The following is a 12,542-nucleotide window of genomic DNA, read 5'->3' as shown; positions in this document are numbered from 1 at the left end:
TTTTCTTGCCTTAGGGAAGCACTTAAATAGGGAGAGAGATATATTAATATTATTGCTGATGTAATAGTAGATTTTTTTTCCCTGTGGGGTTTTTAGAATGTTAGTTCAAAGAAACGTTAATAGGTGTTGTGGGAAAGCAAGGGGATTCCCAGGTCAAACATGTTTAGGCAAAGACTTGCTGTTTTAGATTTGAGATATCTCAGTGTTTTAATATGTGATGTGCATTGTTAATTCCTGTGGGGAGATAGCAGGCAGCAATTCTCAGTCAGACTTTGCTGTGAGGTCCTTTTCTTTGCCTTGGGAGAACTTCTAACAGAATAGGGACCTGCCACACGTATGTTAGAAAATTCTGCTTCACAATCCTGGTGGTTTAGAATATTGAAATATGAATAAATATTTGAGACCATCTGAACCACAATCACATTAAAGTGATGTTTCTAACATAATATCCCCAAATGTATTTTTCAAGCTTTGATGTACACCCTCTTGATGGGACTACATCACAAGGGAAAACAATCTAAGTCCGTGTGGTACTAAATGTCAGAAAAGGAGAGAAAGGAATGCGTGCCTTTTAAGTAGTAATTATGTGGCATTGGTCTTCCCTGGTGGCTCAGACTGTAAAGAATCTGCCTGCCATGCAGGAAACCCGGGTTTGACCCCCGGGTCAGGAAGATCCCCTAGAGAAGGGAATGACAGCCACTCCAGTATTCTTGCCTGCAGAATTCCATGGAGAGAGTAGCCTGGCAGGCTACAGTCCATGGGGGTTGCAAAGAGCTGGACACAACTGAGCAGCTAACACGCATACACCATGTGCCATTGACTGTTCAGGTTCTCTCAAAATATCTTTATCGGTCCTCAGAATGTGAATTTTGTTATCCTCATTTTACAAATTTGAACTTCAGGCTGAGAGAGTTACTAGTCTTTTAAAGAGGTCTCAACTACAAAATTACCACAGTTGGGTTCCAGAAACAGAGTTTTTCTGATTCCCAGGCTCATCTTTTTCTGCTCTACACTAAGTTCTCTCCTCAGAGGTTACTTTACTTTGCCTTTAAAAAAAGTCTCCCTGCAATTATTCTCTGTGGGGCCCTGTCCTCGCAAAGGCAATTCTGCTCTCATTCTGCCCACCACTGTTAGGATCTCAGCAGACAGCTCTCCTGTGCCCCCGAGTGCCCTCTCTGCACACTGCACATTCACAGTTCTCACCCCTTGGTCCATCTCTGTGGATCCATTGCAGTTTGTCTGAGTTTCTCTGTGTGTGGAACCTGGGGCTGATATCAAGGCAGAACACTAGGAACTTCCCCATTGCGTTCCCCTTTGTCCCCATCCTGCAGAGCTGGGAAAAGCAGCTATTCCTGCAATGATTGCGTTTACTATTTTCTTGCTGGCTGACCATTTTGCGGGTGAAATCTGAAGTCTAAGTGACTTCACAGGTTATCTTTGTATATTCATAGCAATTAATTTAGTTCCCAATAACCATTCTAAGTCAATAGACTGGTTATAACAAGTTTTCTTTTCTGATGTAGTGTTCTGCAGGCTCAGGGAGCCAAGTAAAACTGATTTTTAATAGAAGCTCGAATAATTACCCTGAGGGATGGCATGCGCAGTGCTTCTCCATACAGCCCCAAGCTGAGGTGTTCTGAAATGCTGGCTTCCAGGCCTCTGCATGCAACCCTCTTTGAGCAAGTGATACTAGACTAAATGCAGAGGAAAAGAAGATTGGGCATTGGGTGCTGAGGAAAGGCAGGTACTTGCTGAAGGATATACAGTGAGAATGCTCCTCAGATTGGGTAAAACTTAGGTCACAGAAAGCTAGGTCCTGGTTGATTAGCTCACGATGGTGGAGTTGAAAGACTTGAACTTAACCTTCTTATGCAAACACAAAACTCACAAATATCTTCTGAACAACCACTGACCAAAAAAAAAAAAAAAAAAAGGAAACGTACCAGAAAAGATACCCTACATCCAAAGATGAAGAGGCCACAGCAAAATGGCAGGAGTGACACAATTACGATAAAGTCAAGTCCCATACTCACTGGGTGGGCGGTGCACAAACAGGAAGCCAATCACATCACAGAAATTCTGCCACAGAATTGGAAGTCCTGAGCCCCATGCCAAGTGCCCCAGCCTGGGGATCTGACAACAGGAGGAAGTACCCCCACAGAATCTAGCTTTGAAAACCATCAGGGTTTGATTGCTGGAATTCCACAGGACTGGAGGTAACAGAAGCTCCACTCTTAGAGGGCACACACAAGGTGGTGTGCACACCAGGACCCAGGGGAAAAAAGCAGTGACCTCGTAAGAGGCTGGGCCAGACCTACCTGCTAGTATTGGAGGGTCTCCTGGAAAGGTGGGGGGCAGTGTGGCTCACAGCAGGGACAAACACACTGGTAACTCCAGCAAGTACTCATTGGCATGAAGATACCCAGAGGCTGTCATACAAAATGGCATGGAAAGGAGTGGGGACAAATGACAGATTGAGAAATTGAAAGAGGCTTGATGTAGTGGGAATGCAGGTAGAAGGACAGTGGCTCCAACAGGGGCAGGTGATGTGTCCTTAATCTAAGAGTGATGGGAGCTCTTGAAGGCTGTCTGTCAAGTGCCAGGTGTGGTGGGTGGACAGGACTAACATGATTAAATTGTGTCCATAGCTAACTCTGCTTTCATTGTGTTGAGAACATTGAAGGGGAAGAGAGGATATAGAGTTGTAGTCAGAGCTACTGTAGGAATGTGTGGACAACCAAGGTAGTACCTTGGACCTGGCAGTGGGCATAATGCAGGTGACAGAATCAAGAGAAATTTCAAGTAAAATTGACCAGCCTGCCTGAAGGACTGGATGAAGGCAAAATGGGGAAAAGGGAGGCACTAAGGAGGACTCCTGGGTTTCTTGCTGTGTACCAAAAAGGATAGTGGTTCCTTCCACTGGGTGACCTAATTCTATCATTAAACCTTCTGTGGAATGTGCTAGATAATGGAGGGAAGAGATTGGAGGGAGAAACTTAGACGAATGAGACATTTTTGTTATACAAACTACCATAGTTACCACTTCACTGAGCATCTGGGTTGATTTTGGTCCAGAACTGCCTGCCCACTGTCACATGATTCATACCTGTTGTATGTTCATTGTTCATTGTTCATCATATGTTCATTGATTCATACGTGCTCCCTCCCAAGATCAACACTGAAAGGTCCCTGCAGAGATGCATTCTGCACTAAGAGTAGTCATAATTCCTTGATCAAATTCCCAACAGACAATTCCAGGTCACAGTTTTAAGCTGACTCATGGCAAAGAGCTGAGTCATAGCGGTTGGGCTCTGAAGTTACTGGGTTGGGGGGTTTGAGGGAATTTGGGGTGCTGCCAACATTAATGTAGGAGCCTGGGGGGCTGCTGCCCCATTCCACATGTGTGTTGTGTGTGTCATGTCTTGCATGAGTCTTTTCTGCCTTCTCCAGGGCACCATGGTCACGACCAACCTGAGTGCGCAGGGACCCCGCAGAGTGGGCCACCCCCAACACATTCAATCCAGAGCATTTTCTGTAGAATGGACAGTTTTAAAAAAGGGAATTCTTTCTGCCTTTTTCAATAGGCAAGTAGCAAAAAATAGGAGTGTGGTGCCGGGGTCCAGCCCTGGTGGATCCAGGGAATTTGAAGCAGGGACGGAGTCAGCAAGGAAAAACTTATTTATTTAGAAATATAAAGAGAGATTAGGAAAGAATAGTGTCGTAGGAAAATTAGTGGAGAAAAGAGGCTGAATAACTTGGTTTACATGGAAAACCAATAAAGTGCTAAGACAAGGAACTTGCACCGTCTATGTAGGCCACTGGCACCCGCTTGAATAGCGGAGGGTGCCCTGCCTTGGGCTCCCTCTCGCGTGGGTCTTAGAAGCCAGGGCAAAGAAGTAGATACAGTGAGCCTCCATGCTCCAGATGGGAATTCAGCCAGAAAAGGGAGAAAAGAATGACATGGGGGAGCCAAGCATCGGTGCCAGACCCACAACTTTATTTTCAAAAGCAGCTTATATACCCCAAGTTGTACATAAAGAAATAATGGAATATGCAGAGTTATGCAGGGGCAGCAGTCCTGACACTTATTGAGACCAGGTTTTCCTCTTGCATACCTTCCCGTATACAAAAGGTCCCAGGTGGTTTTACATCATCTTCTGGCCAGGGGGCCTGTTAACATTTTTATGGCTCTTTTCCTAGATAAATGTCTATCAACCAGAAAACTCTTTTTCCCTTGAAGTGTTTTTCCTTATTCTTCATCACCCTCAAAATACTAAATAAAGTTACATTCCTGTAGAACAAAGGTGCAGTGGGTTATAACAAAGAAAGTACTTAACTCAAAAATCTAATGTTACTAATACCAGGGCTACCACCTGTTTTTTCTACATACCAACTATATCAACAAATAAAAGATATAAAAACTTGGCAGCAAGTATTGGCTCAACAAATGAAACCCTTAATCAGTCCTATTCTAATGATTTTGACTCCTCAGAAGCCCCTACATTCCTAGGATGTTTTAAGCTTCCTGTGCCTCCCGCAGTTGGGAGGCTGCAAACAATCACATGTGCAGCTGTAAGAGTCCGGCAGTCAGGCTAGAAAGCCATCAGAGGGGTTTTTGGATTGAAACACTCTTATTATGCCCAGAAGACTTATTACGTAAAAGCTCTAAATTAACTTTTTCCAGAAAAAGGTGGTGGGGGGACAGCCCCATCTTAATGTCAGAGGAGTTGGTGAAAGCATAATGCAGTAAGGTAGGCAAACTCTGGTTTTGGGGGTAGATGCTCGAGAATTTCCAGGGTGACCCCTGAGGCTCGATCCTGCCTTTGCGTATGCCGAGCCTCCTTCCTCATGACCTTTGCCACGGGCGGGGTTCCTCACACTGGCTCCCAGCAGTGCGGGAACCCAGAGTCTCTCTCTATACCCTTCTCTACTCTTCTCCTTGTGAGGCTTTGCTTTAGTTGGAATGTCTCTACATTGCCCTGCCCAGCATGACTCGCTCTTGCTGCAGTTGCATCTCAGGATTCCCTGGGTGGAACATCACCAGGACTCATGCCCTTACTTCCTAAGCCCTGGCTTGACTCAGATGGAGATTTCAGCATTAAGTTGTTCTGTCCCCAGAACACCAGAGACAGAAGCTTAGCCTCTGCCTGTTACCCACACAGAAGGTTAGAACCCCACCATCTTCATAGAGCTTTAAGTTCCATGATCCTTTTAGGGCTGCCCACTCACATAAAAATAAAGCTATTTTCTAAGAAAGAGGTGGAGGAGGTTCCGGTAAAGGGGCTGCTTCCTGATCACGATGGGCATCACAAGTGACTCTAGCTGCCATGGACTTAAGTAGATGAGGTTCTACTCTATCCGTTTTCTGATGAGGTCCCTTTGCCTTTTTAAATTCTAATAACCCTTTAAAAATCTAGTTAATACATTTACATGGTGCACAACTTGAAACGTACGAAAGAGAATGCAGAGAAAACTCTTTCTTTCATATTTCTGAACCTGCCTGTTAAAAAAGGGTGTTTTAACTCATAACAATGTGAAATGAGTAACAAAATTCTCCATATATACCAGATAACAAGTTAAGTATGCTGCTGACATCATTTCAAATAATTTCCCAAATCCTTAATTCCATAAATGTTTCCTAAGCACCTATTTTGTGTCAAGCATTCAGCCTGGAGGATATGACAATGATTAGGTGGGGGTGGGGGTGGGGGGAACAATGCAACTCTCATGGACCACATGTTGTCGTGTAACCTTACATGGTTCAAATTCCTGTCACCACATTGGGGATAAGGAAGGAAACTGAAGCTTAGAAGGGCCAGCTGTGGTATCTACAGTAATAAAGCTCATAGAAGCAGAGCTAGAACTCAGTGTTGAACATGTTTATCAAATACTGAAGCCTGTGCTCTTCCTAGCAGTGTCTTCTTTAAAAAGTAACTAAATGCTGGTGAGTTAACACTCTGAAATTCATAGTCATTAATTTAAATTAAATATAGATTGATTATCTGCAATAGTATAATTTTGCTTATCATGACACAAAGGCACAGTAAGGGAGGGACTGGAATTTGAACCCACATAGATGTGGTGTAGAGCCCAGGTTTTCTGCTGTAGGAGTCTGCCCTGTGTGTATCTAGAATGATTCTGATTTGGATTTGGATTTTCTATATTTTTCTTACTCTCATTCTGTGCTACCATTGCTCATTTTGACAAGTCACTTTCTAACATGAAAGCAGATGTGAGATGCAGGAAAACCTTTCAGTCTTCCCATCTACAAGAGCTTCCAATTTCCTATCATAGTACAAAGCTTTAGGTGCTTTATTTAAGTATAAAATTATTCTTGCCTCACTAATTTTGTTGTTATTGTTGTTTTTATTCAAAGTTGTATCACACCCTTCTAATTATAGATTTCATTGGCAAGCAAATTGTTTTATTTACTACTTACAAAAACCCAATTATTAGCAGTTAAACATAAAGGGATCAGTATCTAACTCTCAATGTAAGGAAATTAGGATTCAGAAAAGTTGTTTCTCATCCAAGGTCATCTGCCCAAGGAATTGGCAGAAAATGGCCAAAGACTCAAGTTTCTGGTTTCTTCATAAATTTTTATTGATGTATAGTTGATTTAGAATATTGTATTAGTTTTAGGTGTACAGCAAAGTGGTTCCATTATACATACATGTATATCTTTTTTCTTATACTTTTTTCTCCTTACTGGTTATTACAAAATATTGAGTATAGTCCCCTGTGCTATACAGTAGGTCCTTGTTGGTTATACTTAAGTTCTAATCTAATGATCTTGCTAACACAATTAAAACGTTACTTATTTTCATAAAGTAGCTTCCATTTTAAGATTCACTGAGTTCACATTTATATGTATTGATCATTATATTACTACATAACAAAGTCAAGAATTCAGTTACTTAAAATAATATGTATTATTGTTCCCAAGTCTACAATTGAGCCTGGGAGCTCGACTAATCTTAGCTGGGCTTTCTTGCCTGTTTGGGAGGTCAACTGGCTGAAGGCTGATCTAAGATGACCCTGGCTGGGACAACAGGGTTTTTCTAGGTTTTTTCCTCCAGCTGGTTAGCCCAGCTGGTTTACTTGTGGAAGATATGACCACAGGTGGGAGAACGGAAGCACGCAGTGCCTCCAAAAGGCCCAGCTGGGAACCAGTGACCATCACCCCGACTGCCTTCTGGTGCCCATGCAGATTTATAGCCCCAGTTCAAAGGAAAGGGAAAATAGCACAATTTTGGGGAAAGAGCTATGAAATCACATTGCAAATGATGGGGGTACAGGGAGAGGGTAGAACTTAGAGCCACTGTTGCAATCAAGAGTTCTCACAAGCTGTCTTTCTGCCTAAGAGTCAAATCCAGAAAAGGCAAGCACTTTGGGGATACTCTCAGCTATTACAGAATGAGGGCTAGCTGAACACAGCAGGATATGGAAACTTGAAAATGCACTGAGTCAAAAAGTCAACAAAGCTGTCAGGTTTTTCGCACCATACTCCCATCTTCGGGGCACTGTTGCTTTGCCTCATTCTTGATCCAGCACTTTGTAAAGAAAACTTCCTTGAAGGAATGGGATGTGGAAAGCTCCTTCCCTTCTCTTGGAAGGATGATCAGGTGTGGAATTAGGATGTATGTACAGTCAACAGTTATTGCAAACTTGTATTTTCTTCATGTAAGGTTTTCCCCTTTGATCCAACAAAACAGCAAACAACTTCTTGAAGAGCAAGAGACTGAATCCTCATTTTTAAAAAGAAATAACTGGATCATGGGAGATAAGATTAGAAAGATCTTTTTTCAAAAGCGCTAGGCCAGTTCTCTCATTCCTAGTGAGTCAATTGACCTGGTTAGTGATGGCCAGCTAGTGGAAGCACCAAGGAGAAGGACATTTCCCATAGTCCAGTATGAAGACTTGAAGTAAAGTAGCCCTACTTTTCATGATTTAATAAATCATGTCTCCTGTCTTACTGGTATCCTTTCCCAGCCACATACTGTGGTTAGGAGAAAGATTACTTCACAAGTTTGACAAGTGAGAATTGTTTATATCGGTGAGAATAAATGATTTACTCATAGCCCAGAGCTGGGTACTGATGGAACCAGTACTGTAACACTGGTTCCTGACTTTGTGGGTCCAATTTTGTCACAATATCTGAATTCTTCTAAGAAAATCTTGAGTATTTACAACACAACTGATTTGGTACGGTTTGAACCAATTTCTTCATTGTTCCACTAGTGATGGATAAAGAAATCAGAATGAGAGGAACAGAAATGATTAGACATGTGCTGGTGGGAAACATAGAAACAGAATTATATAAAAATGACATCATTCTGAAGCATATTTCGATTTATTAAACACTTTTGCAGCTACTCTCTAATTTTATTTCCTCAACAAGTGGTTTCAGGCAGAGGACACAATGGAAGCATGCTACATTACTGCTTTCCAAGAATAGTTCATTACTTGGGGAAACACGAAAAAGCAGCACCCAGAATTAACTACAGAGAGTAATGTCAGTGAGGGTGTACAGCAGAATCTTTTCAAAGACAGCTAGGCAATATGTCAAAATGTTAACAAAGGTTCTGTCTGGATTATAGAATTACAGATACCTTTTATCTATATTTTTCACACATTTTCTTCATTTTTGCAGTAAACATGCATTACTTAGGGAGAAAGTAAGTTATTAAAACACCCACAAGAGAGATGGTGGTAGAACCCTGTGTGGGGTGTTATAGCCCAAGTCAGGGAGGAAAACATTATGAAGGGGAGGGGATGAGAGAAGCCTGGAGCAGGTGAACACAGGTGGGATGAGATGGAGTCTTCTGTCCTATAGGCAGTGGGGGTGGGGTCCTATGGCAGTGAGAGTCCCAGTTATTAAGGCAGGAAACCTGCCATAGGGAATAGGTGCCTCCTGCTTGAGAAACTTTGACATTCATTTGCTTATACTTTTCATCAGTCTTTTGAAAATTGAAAAAAAATGCAAAATTTTGCTTTTGTCTGCTTTTGTCCTTATCATTTGCTAATGGATTTTTGAAAGACTTTTGACTTGACAACATTTGTAGGTCGACCCAACCCCTCACTTGTTTCATCCACACCCTGTACCTTCATCCTGTGCCTTACCAGTCTGACCCTTGAAGGCACTGGAGTGTGTGATTGTGAAATGAGCTCACTGGACTTAGGTTTTACCAGGTGGTTGTGATCAAATAAACAGTGCATAAAGGTCCAGGACCAGGCAGGCCCTCATTTTGCTCAGGTTTTACAAGATGGGGTGGATGATTACCATGCTTTTGGGGCATAGATACCATCTGAGGAGGTAACTCACATTATATTTTTGTCTTTTAGGAAAGCAGATGTGCCTTGAAGAACAGTTGGCCAGGACTGAATTATTTTCTTTTCTTCACTTCTGCAAAAATTTATTTTCAGGCCTCCAGAGAATGAGAAGCTGAGCCTGAAGTTCAGAATGAGCATGACCCTCTCCCCAGTCAGCCACTGCCTCTGTGCTGTTCCTAGGGCGTGATGTTGTAGGGAGGGGGAGGAAAGCAGGAAGAATGGGCATGTCCCCGCAAGGCAGGGGGCCTGCTCAGAAATGAGGGAGGTGCATCCAGCGCCTCCAGGACAGGTCACAGGAGCTAGACTCAGAAGGAACTGGATCCAAACCCCAGCTTTGTCATCTTCAGTGGAGCCTTAGGAAATCAGTTACTTTGTGAGTGATTTGCCATTTCATCTAGGAGATTTAATCAATCTTGAGCACTCTTTGGAAGGACTGATGTGGAAACTGAAGCTCCAATACTCTGGCCACCTGATGCCAATGGCTGATTCATTAGAAAAGACCCTGATGCTGGGAAAGAGTCAGGGCAGGAGGAGAAGAGGGCTACAGAGGATGAGATGGTTGGATGGCATCACCGATTCAATGGACATGAACTTGGGCAAACTCTGGGAGATGGTGAGGGACAGGTGTAAGGTAAGGAGTTAGAGTAGGCGAGGTTCAGAAAAAGAATGAGACTGGCACTCTACAGGAACAGATCACCTTTAATGAGGTGAGAAGTGGAAGAAGTCAGATTAGCAAGCTGCTGCACTTATCTAAAAAAAGAGTAAGTATATATAGGCATGTATGTAGAAAGCTACTGTCTTAAGGGGGCCTGCTCTTCTCCAAGGTTGCTGGGAGTAGTTACCTCTTAAACAGCTGGGGCAAGGAGTTCTAGAGATCGGCCAGAGGCTGGGCTGGCTTGACGCTGGGCGTAATCAACCTAATGTCTATTTTTCCTTCTGGTGAGAGAGTTCTTTGTTTTGCCTAGAATGGTTGGGAGGACCTGGAAGGGAGTTTTAATTCCAGGTTACCTTGAGCCATGCAACTTTCCTTCATTCCAGACTTTAAGGAATATATATAAAAAGAGAAAGAGATGTGGGCACCGTTAATGTTCAGGGCTTCTTCATGCTGATAAATGAGGGTCACAGGTTTGTAGTCTGGGAGGAAGGAAGTCTAAGGCCCATAGTGTTGATTTTTTATTCTCGCCGTCAGGGTTTCAAGCAAAAGAACAGTCTTGACTTGGTCTTGAAAGATGGCCCGATTCCATTCTCAGAGAAACCTTTGAAAGAGATTGAAGAGACAGGGTCCAAATAAAATGAAAAGTACCAATGGTCCCAAGAAAGGGAGTAACCAAAGGAGGGCCTGTTGGAACAGGTTTTGGGGAGTGTAAAGGTTTTGTAACTCTTTTCTGTGGCATTCAATTCTGTCTCTAAATTCTTTGACTCTGCCCTGGACTATGCCTGTTTCATTAACAAAATAACAGCAGTCTTCCCCTAGAGAAAGGCAGGTCCCTCCCTTTTCTGTGGTGAGAAGGTCCAGGGCTCACCTATTTTGTAGGGCCACGGAAGCCAATGAGTTAATTTGTCTTTGGACTGAAACGAAGGGCTCTGCTACTTGCTCCATATCCTCATTATGTTCTTGGGACAGTTTGTAGTAAAAATGGGCCAAGATCAAGATGCCTCCAATCCCAGTGCCTAGGGCTGCTGCTATGTCAGTCCCAATCAGGAGGGGGGCTATGACAGCTTGTCTTTTCCAAGGGAAAGTTTTCCTTGGGGGTAGACTATTTGTTCTACTTCTTCTTTGAGGAATGTTAGACCTGGGGTCAGGAAGACCAAGATGCAAGGGCCAGGGGGGTCAAGGGGCAGACATGAATAGCATAGGTCCCACAGAGAATGAAGATTCCTGGGTTGGTGCAATTATTTATGCTGTTCCAGAGAACCCAAGTGGAACTGAAGGAGGGAGCAGAGTTTGTAAGACCAGTGTAGCTGGGACTAGAGTAGTTGATACACGTTAGGTTTAAAGAGGGTGAGAGTAAGACATTGTCAGAGACTGGCCCAATAAGTTGTGTGGTTTTTTGTTGAGAAGGGGAGGTATAGTTATTCTGTGACAGCCAGGTTGAAGGTAAAGCAATTGCTATGTGCTGTGAGGGAAATAGTGATATGTATATCCAACACTGGGATGTTTATTGTGTGTACTGGAAGAATTGGAAAGAAGAGCTGAGAAGGCAGGTAAGGTGTTGGTTATCAGAGGGAGGTTTTAGGGGAGGCTGTAATTGGGAAAGGAGGTCTAGGCATTTATAAGGCTCAGGGGTCACATGTAACTGGGAAATTATGTTCTTTATAACTTGTTCTTGTTTTTTTTTTTTAATTTTTTTTGATCTAGTATCCCACCCCCATCTGAGTACCCCCAGTGGGTAATGGGATAGAAACATATGTTTTTTTCCATTTGGCTTATGGCAGGTACTCACGAAACTTCCTCTCTTTTGTACTTTAACAGTGAATAGGTGTTTGGACTTTCTCCCCATGAGGTTCATGGTGCGTGGTCTTGGAGCCGTATTATAACATGAGGAATGAACATAGGAATAAATGTCTGAGCAGGGGCAGGGACTAGCCAGAAGGCTGGGGAGCACAGCAAGGATAAGGAACAGAGGAGCCATGATTCTGTTAGTTAGGCAGTGCAGAGGAGTAGAACACAGCTAACAACGTAGGCAATACCAACAGAAAGATGAGGGATAAGTGACCAGTCCTGAGGGGAGACAGTTATTAGGCCTATAGGAAGGACTGAGATTAAGAGTCCAGTTATAGTTAGAGAGACGGGAAGAGACCAGTCAGGGCGAGGGGCAGAAGGTCCCAAGTTGGTGGTTGCTTGAATCTGAGGAGGAACAGTGCTCATTAGGATGTAGAATGATGTAGAGAATGAGAGTAAAGAAATCAGTTTCTTCTGGAGTCAGGTTGTAGAAGGTTCCCTGAAGTCACAGTTGAGACACCAGTGTAGTCAGGCCTTTGAAGGAGGTTCCTGTCAGGGCGCTGGTCCAGAGGTCTTGTAGTAGCTGGGTCAGGAACAGCTGTAGGTTGAAGAGTGTCCAGGTCATTCAGTGTCTTCTTGGATGGTCAACAGAGGTTGTTGCCGGGTGATTTTTAAGAAGGTAGGCCCAGTGAGAGAGACTGATAGGGGTCAGTAAAGGAGGGCAGCGCAGGATCAGAGGTGAACCATTTTAGGCGAGAGAGGTGTA

The sequence above is a fragment of the Capra hircus genome, chromosome 3 (assembly GCF_001704415.2).
Source record: "Capra hircus breed San Clemente chromosome 3, ASM170441v1, whole genome shotgun sequence".
In the NCBI taxonomy this organism is placed as follows: Eukaryota; Metazoa; Chordata; class Mammalia; order Artiodactyla; family Bovidae; genus Capra; species Capra hircus.
This window is presented reverse-complemented; position numbering follows the sequence as displayed.